Source organism: Sebastes fasciatus, chromosome 8 (assembly GCF_043250625.1).
Source record: "Sebastes fasciatus isolate fSebFas1 chromosome 8, fSebFas1.pri, whole genome shotgun sequence".
NCBI classification, from domain to species: domain Eukaryota; kingdom Metazoa; phylum Chordata; class Actinopteri; order Perciformes; family Sebastidae; genus Sebastes; species Sebastes fasciatus.
Genome location: NC_133802.1, coordinates 25,002,678 through 25,010,556, shown reverse-complemented (window position 1 = coordinate 25,010,556; position 7,879 = coordinate 25,002,678). Strand labels below are relative to the sequence as shown.

Sequence of the window (7,879 nt, the reverse complement as noted above, 5' to 3'; positions counted from 1 at the left end):
ATTAAATATTGTAATCAATTGACAGCCCTAGTATGTGCACAAGCTCTGAAAAGTGTTGATGATACAGTATATCCCCTTTAAAGCTAATGGGGATACAGGGATAAGATGCATATTAGGGGTTAAAATAGCTAGTTATTTATCTGGCCTCATAATTGTATTGTACATCCTATATTTTATCCCACCAAAAATATTTAATGCTGAGTTCAGTATTGACAATTAAAAAATAAATCTCAGTAAGAATAGTGATACAAAAGGAAAATTGCAACCAGCTCTCAAGCCTTTATTAGTGACCTGTTTTCCTCCAACAAAAAGGGGGACAATTAGACGTCCACCACTGCTGAGTAAACCAGTGTCCCGAGGTAACCTACCGCCTCCCCACCCTCCCACCCCACACCACCACCACCAGCACCGCCATTCTTTTCATGTTTGATTAGTGAACATAGTTGATACAGCAGCAAGCGGGGAGCACTGAAAGAGATGAGAGAGCTCAAACATGCCGTAGCAGCTATTTTTCTTTCACCAACTCTCAGTTTGACGTTCAGTGAAAAGCTGCATGAAGACACACACACACACACACACACACACACACACAGCCACGGGCATTTCTAACGATGGATCTGCACACACAGTGATGCAAATACACACACATGCACAAACACTTATGCAAATATGCACTTTTGCATGCTAGTCTTTGTGCTTGTTGTGAATGCACAATCTCACACACTCAAATAACACGGTACATGAACACACACTTGTGCTGATAAAGTGCACGTGCATGCTGTACACACACTCCCACTGAGGAGCAACATTTTTCTCTTCAAGTCTGTCTGCTCACTCCTCTCGTTCTGTCTCGAAGCAGGTGCTGAAATGAGACACTAAATAACTATTAGAGGAAGGGCGAGAGAGGGGGAGGAGAATGAGAGAAAATGAGAGAGCACTTCCCCAACAGTAGCAGAGAGAGAGGGAGAGAGAGGGAGGGAACAGGAGCGAGAGGGAAGGGAGAGCAGAGGAGCTTTAGAGAGGGGATCTGCATTGTAAGTAGCTCTGAGAGCAGCAAGTGGTGGCTGCTTTTCCAACCTGTTTTTGTTTTTCCCGAGGAGGTGGTGAACGAGAAGAAGAAAAAGAACCAGGCAGAAGAGCACAGATTTGAAAAAGTCTGAGCTGAAAAGAAAAGAAGCTGAGAGAGGAGGAGAAGAGGGAGAGAAGCCGGGAGGAACACAAGGCAGCAATGGATAGCAGAGTGGCTCAGCCTGACCCTGGGATGGCATGGATTCACACACAGCTGCTGGCTACCATCCAGCACTCACACTAGGCTGCTAACACCAATGAGGTACAGTACTGAAAACAATTACTAACAAAGCAGAGAAATACATTCACGTTTCATGGCCTTTTTTCTCCAAGTTGGAGATTTTTTGCTGCTGAGTGAAAGTTGAGCTGTGTTGTTTGCTCTGATTTGTGCGGTGGAGAAAGTAGTGCAGCTTGTCAGGTGCATTGCATTTATCTGACAGCTCTGAAAACAAAGGTAGATGCTGTTTTTATGTGGGATACAGGGAACAACACAGGCTCAATATGTGAATTGCAGTGAAATGCAGGATTCAAATGTGACAGTTTTACCATTATTTTTACTTTCCTGCAATACAAAAGTAGCTAAATATCCAGCACAAGTAGATGCACAAGTCCTGCCAGACTGATCATTGGCTTCTCTATTCATGTATTCTCTTGGAAGAAGTCGCTGCTTGCATCGATAATGTTTCCAGCAGCTCCCTAGGCAGTGCAGAGAGAGGCGAGCCTTGAATGTGATGGTTACAGTGCAGAAATGAGTTGTTGCAGAGCGGGGCAGGTAAGTGCATGTCTGGAGTATGTTGGATGAGGGGTTGTTAAAAAACTGTACATGGCTGAAACGTCTCTGTTCTCTGTTTTCGTGGGACATTTTAGCATAAGACTCATAACACCTCCTCTGCTTGTAGCCTCGGGCGAAGAGGGAACCTCGGGTCGTTCACTGAGGAGTGGACGTGGATCTGTGTGTGAATGTGTTCATGCATTTCCCAGAGGCAATGCACAGTGGTTTGGCTTTTCTTTCACCTTTCTCCCTGTTTGTTTGTTTGTTTGTTGACTCGTGTGGAGCCTCCAGCTGGTCAGAGTTGTTTACACGGATTGTGACATTCAGCAGCCAAGTTATGTTTTTTGAATTCTGAGGAAGCTTCTTCTTCTCTAGTTGTGACCCACATGTGAAACACCCTCAAGACTTTTTCTAAACATCTTCCAAACCCCATCAGCGAGAGGGCGGGCTGAGGTGATGGCTGCATTTCTGTCTGCCATCCAGATGACTAAGTGCATTGTCATGTGAGCTGACTGCTGCTGCTGCTGTGTGTGTGTATGGATAGTCTGGAGGTACATATTTTGGCTGGAGTGCAAATAGATAGCTGTGGGTGTTTTCTGGATTATCTGATTTACTACGGTATGTCTGGACTGGAATGCACCACCTGCACGTTAGGCAGACATGCACCAGCACAAAGCATAAATCAGGACCTTGAACTGTTTTACTGCACTTTATTACAGGCTGGAGATCCCCTGCGTGATGGCAGACTTCTGATAACAATTTGAATAGTCATCACATTGGGGGGGAAAAAAAGAGATATAGGATATCCTGTCGCTGTGATTGAATGTCTAGCCTGCGAGCACACTACTGTATGTTTGAGTAACCTCTGCATGCCTGCTCATATCACACACAGATTTATAACTCAGCTCACCAACGTCCTCCCACTTCCTCCCTCCCCCCATATGTCTGGAGAGCACCTGCCCCATCACCTGCCTCTCAGACGGTGGCTGTCTGAGTGTGTTTGTGTGTGTGTGTGTATACCATGGACGTATTAAGAGAACTGGATACAGCGTTGGAGGCGGGGCCCCGTTCATTCCTATGAAAGTTGCTCAGTGGCGCATGAAGCCTAAATGGTTCGACTTCCGTCTGGAAAAGTAACCCGGATCTTGGGCACATTGAACATGCGCAGTAGCGTCTGCTCGGTCACATGACTCGGTCACAGGGTCCCAACGTCACGCCGTCCTCACGGCTTGCGCTCCAGCCTCGGTCTGGGTCTCATTCACATGAACGGAGGAAGGGAAATAACTCTGGATTCCGCTATTAGTGCATTTTACAACTTTAAAAACTTAATTTTTTAAATAAGCGCTATTCAAGTGTTCGTACTGGGAAGTTGATTCACCTCAAAAAAAATTATCCGCTTAGTTACAGACATCTCTTTCCCAATGTAAGTCTATGGGGAAAATTATTTCTGGGCCTAATGCATCACGTGACTGACACGAAAGTTGCAGTAACGCCATTTGGCCATTACGAAAGTCGGGATCGACGACCAGCGCACTTCCTGGGGGCTTGGTGTATATGCTGAGGGGAAGCGTTCCAGGATGCCACGCCTCACCCTCCTTCTACCCCGTACCTCCCTCATCCCCCCCCAGCTAACCCTGCATGCAAGTGCTACCTGTGCTTAGGGTTGGGAAAATTATCGATTCACCTATGTATCACGATTTTGAAATATATTTTTTTAATGGCTGGAAAAGCAGAGCTAGACATCATGGCTAAAGCTACATGCTAACTCTGTCACGGAGAGGAAACGTCATCGTATTGCAGTCAAGCCAGCCGTCACGCTCATCTCCGTGGTCAAACCGGCTGACGCTACAACTGTAGAGCACCCATATACTGATATTTATGTTAAACGCATTAAAACGGCCCCGACGGAGCTGACCATGGATGTATAAAGAGAACGGAGCTGACAGGCCCGCTAGAGACAGACTTGGCAAAGTTAGCGGAAGTATACACATGTGAGGTTTTCAAAATAAGGTGTTGACAAAGGGAACTGTATTTACAAAATACATATATGGAAATAAGATTGATTGGATTCTATTCACAAATAGTATAAAACATTACATGTCCCTTATAAATTAAAAAGAAAATACCACTAATTTGTGAGGAATTTTTGCTGGAAAAAATTTATAATTCCTGACAATGACTGATATATTTGACTTCGGGACATCTCTGACTACATATATTTTCCGAAGTAAAAGTCCCTAGAAGTGTATGATTCAAGTTTTTCACCCAAGAATCGTGATAGTATTGAATCGGGAGATAGGTGTATCGTCCCAGCCCTACCTGTGCTCCTTATTGTGTTTACATTCACGTGTCCACACCCAGCTGCTAACCTCAACGTGAATGTTTCTGCTCTGTGATTTGCACAGACCTGTTTTTCTTAAAACTAGCCTAAAATCAAATCATTAGGCGTCATTGACTGATGGCGACCTGCCCTTTAACCATCAGTGACACCGATACTTTAGAGACCCTGTCACTTTCCAGTCTTTTTGGCTTGTGGCCTAAATAGCAGCGGCCTTAATAGCTCATAATAGCAGCCCCTTACTCCTGCACGTGTACAGTTGAGCTGCTTTGTTCGTCTCCTGCCTCGGTTTAGTGGTCAATTTCAGAGGAATGAGCTTGCCGAGTCATCCAGGGAATGTGGAAAAGTGTCTCTGTGTATCAGAGGGTCCCGTCTGGGGGTTGAGTGCCTCCGAAGTTGGACATGAACTTGTCTTTAAACCTGGACAATAAAAGAGACCACCTACTGCGTTAAACCCTGTGTATTCACTTAATGATAATACAGTAATGTGATGGCTTTGATTTGTAAGTAGAAAAGCTGATTTTCTAAAGAGCTGTATCTCCTTGAAAGCACAAACCACAGTGCACAGGCTCTGCCATTTATTAGTTAATCTGTATGTGAGAGAATATTTGCCCCGTGCATGAAGGGTAAAACAGACAGAAACTCGAGCCCAGAGGTGATGTGTGCGGAAACCGCGGCAGCTGTGTTGCTGCACACCTGTCTAGCACTGTAGCCCTCAGGTTATTGCAGATTGTGACTTGGCCAATAAGACGCTGTGTGTGTGTTTCTCATGCGAGATAATACTTTTCTGGCTCAGGAGGAGGGCGTTTCTTCTTTGCTAAAATGTTTTTGTGCCTCTTTGGGAAGAAAAACACAAACAAGATGTTGTTCTCAAGTAAAACAGCAGCAGCTCTTCTTTTCTTTTCAGCGTCTTCAAGGGTGTTTAGCTCTGGCTTTAACCCTGAAGACGCTGCTGGTATCCAGAGTTTGTTTTTGAATAGTTTATAGCTTTAGCCGTCTGGATGGTCAGCTCGTTAGGTGTGTTCCACTTTTACCCGATCACATTTCAAAACAACAAGCAGCCCAGTGGACGGCTTGTCCATACCTGTCCAGATAATAAAAGCAAGTTGTAGGCTGGAGGAGGAGGAGGAAGAGGAGGGGGGGCGAGGAGAAACTGCTGTTGCTCAGCTGGGAAAAAGTGGAGCAGAGAGCGAGACAACAGAGAGGAGGAAGAGAGCGCAAGTAAACACAGGAGCAGATGAATGCAAGAGATGCATCAGCAGTTTGTTGTAAAGTAGGTCAGCCTCTTGAGAGCTCAGTGGCAAATGATCAGATTGTAATCCAAGTGCTCTGATTGACAGTTTGAGTACAGCAAACCCGGCCGACTCCTATCACTGAATTTAAACCATAAAAACATAAAAAACTGAAGTGAAACTACAGCAGATACATGAACGGCACACCTTATTTTAATGTTACTCAGTTACTGCAAAGCTTCTAGTGCCGATATGATTGGTCGGGAAACAGAAAATGAATCACCAGTAACTTTGAGAATGGATTAAAGGATACGGCTCTGCGTTTTTGATTTAAAAACGTCTTAAACTAGATAAGGTTGTTGATATTTTCTTATTGTCAAAAAGTCCCAAACCAACAATTAGTGGTGGGAATCACCAGAAGCCCCGTGATACAATATTATCACAATACTTAAGTCATGATACAATCTTATTGCGATTTTAAACATTTTGCGATACGCTGAGTATTGCGATCCCCCATAGTGTAAAGCGTCTTTGAGTCCTTGAAAAGCGCTATATAAGTTGAATTTATTATTATTATTATTATTATTATAATTAAGATATATTGCGATTTAAACTTTCAAGCTAACATGACATTGGTACCAGTGGATTCCTTAGATGTTTTAGTTTCATATGATACCAGTATCTTCATTCTAGCTTTAAGACTGAGCCTGCTACAACCTCTGAAAGACAGAATAGTGGCCGGGCCCACCGGATTATTAAGGGTTTAGTTTATATAATAAAAGATTAATACTTCCGTCCATGTATCAATGCAATATTGCCACGCAAAATATCGCGACACTATGCTGTATCGATTTTTCCCCCAGCCCTACCAACAATAACAATGCATTAGTCCGTCCCTAAATACTTTTCTACCTCCCTACCTTGTCTTTGGCTCTCAGCCTCAAGTCCATTGGTTCCCACTGAAAGTGTAAATCTTTAAAAATGTGTCACAAATTAAGTTTCACTTTTGATAAAGGTTGAATAGCTCCCCTAAAAGAAATCACTGTAGTGTTAGCAAACTTTACTCAAAAATGTGTAAAACGGTGAATGTACTCGGAACTACTTTCAGAGGCATAGTAATATACATTTGGTGCTCTATTGAGTATTTACGGCTTTAGGATGGTGTATGTGAGATTGACTAAAATAAACTATACTGTGAGTGTTCGTGATAATGAAGGAACACGTCACCCTGTGCAACAGTGTGGATCATTGACGTGGATAGTTTTTGGACAACAATGGAGCTCTATGCATCAGAAGATTTGGTCTTTTCATGGGAATGAACGCAAAAAAATATAATAAATTGCTAGCCTTACCCTTTTGAATGTTTTAGTTGTTGATCAGCCTAAATTGCCAAAAAGTTGCTCATTGCTCTGGATTTGCTGATTTATATCTGCTTCATAATTGTAAATTAAATATCTTTTGGTTTTGGACTGCTGGTCAGACAAAAGAGGTCATTTGAAGACACCACCCTGGGCTCTGGAATATTGTGTATTTTTAACTATTTTATCGACTAAACAATTTATTAATAAAATGAATGCATAATGAACATAACCATTAGTTGCGGACCTAGACGTGTAAGGATGACACATTACATACTAACTCATCACATTTAATCCATAGTGAGATATCAGTTATTGGAGAAACTGTTGTCAATAGCTGTATGAAACATGAAATGGTTGTTGAGTTAATCGTAAAAAAAAAATCACTTTTTTGATGATGGAGTCTGGTGGATTTTTGAACATACAGTACTGTAAGCCAACAATGTCCAAGGCTGGTCCCTCTTAGTCGATTAGTCGACTTATCGGTCGTTTTGGTCTTTAGTTGTTTTTTTATGCTTCTTTCATTCTGATGACTTATTTCTAAGAAACTTATGTGCAAATCTCTGGTAAACACCAGATTTAAAGTGGTGCTTATGTGTGATTCTTTATGGAGAAACTCAGTTTTACAGATCTGTCGATTAAATCAGCTAACTGATTAGTCGACAAAATCGTATGAGTGTTAATCGACTGAGAATTTCTTTGGTGGAGGACAGACCTTCTTTTTTTTACTGAGGTGGATTCCCAATGTGTTTGATTTTTCATATGTCCATGTAACCTGACAAAACATCCTAAATCAGCACTCCTTTTCTTAGCATCTCATCTCATACAGATAACCATCGTCTGTCAGAAGGTACTGATTATGAGATTTTCTGGATTTACTGCATGTTGGATCCTTGGCCCTCCATAGCTTTTGTGACTTATGACAAAGCACCATAATTAGACAGATTTCCATAAGTTAGTCAATAGCTCCTTTGTGTCTTTACCATCCTGGCTGTATGTCTCCTGAGTGCCGGCTTATCTGACTGCAGTTGTTATGGTGGCAGAGTGAGAGGTTAAAGGTCCAAAAGTTTTGCCGTGTACGTGTGAGATGGTCACCATTTTTTTCAGGCTT

General features: G+C 42.6%; 1 protein-coding gene across 1 annotated transcript in view; it reads left to right on the top strand.

Annotated features, from left to right (window-relative positions):
- The first annotated feature begins 951 nt into the window (after nucleotides 1–951).
- The window catches only part of arhgef19 (Rho guanine nucleotide exchange factor (GEF) 19), a 29,479-nt gene continuing 22,551 nt past the window's right edge, over nucleotides 952–7,879 (top strand). Inside the window, exon 1 of the mRNA XM_074644612.1 lies at nucleotides 952–1,330. The gene's annotated coding sequence lies outside the window, so the exon portion shown is untranslated. The remainder of the gene's footprint in view (nucleotides 1,331–7,879) is intronic.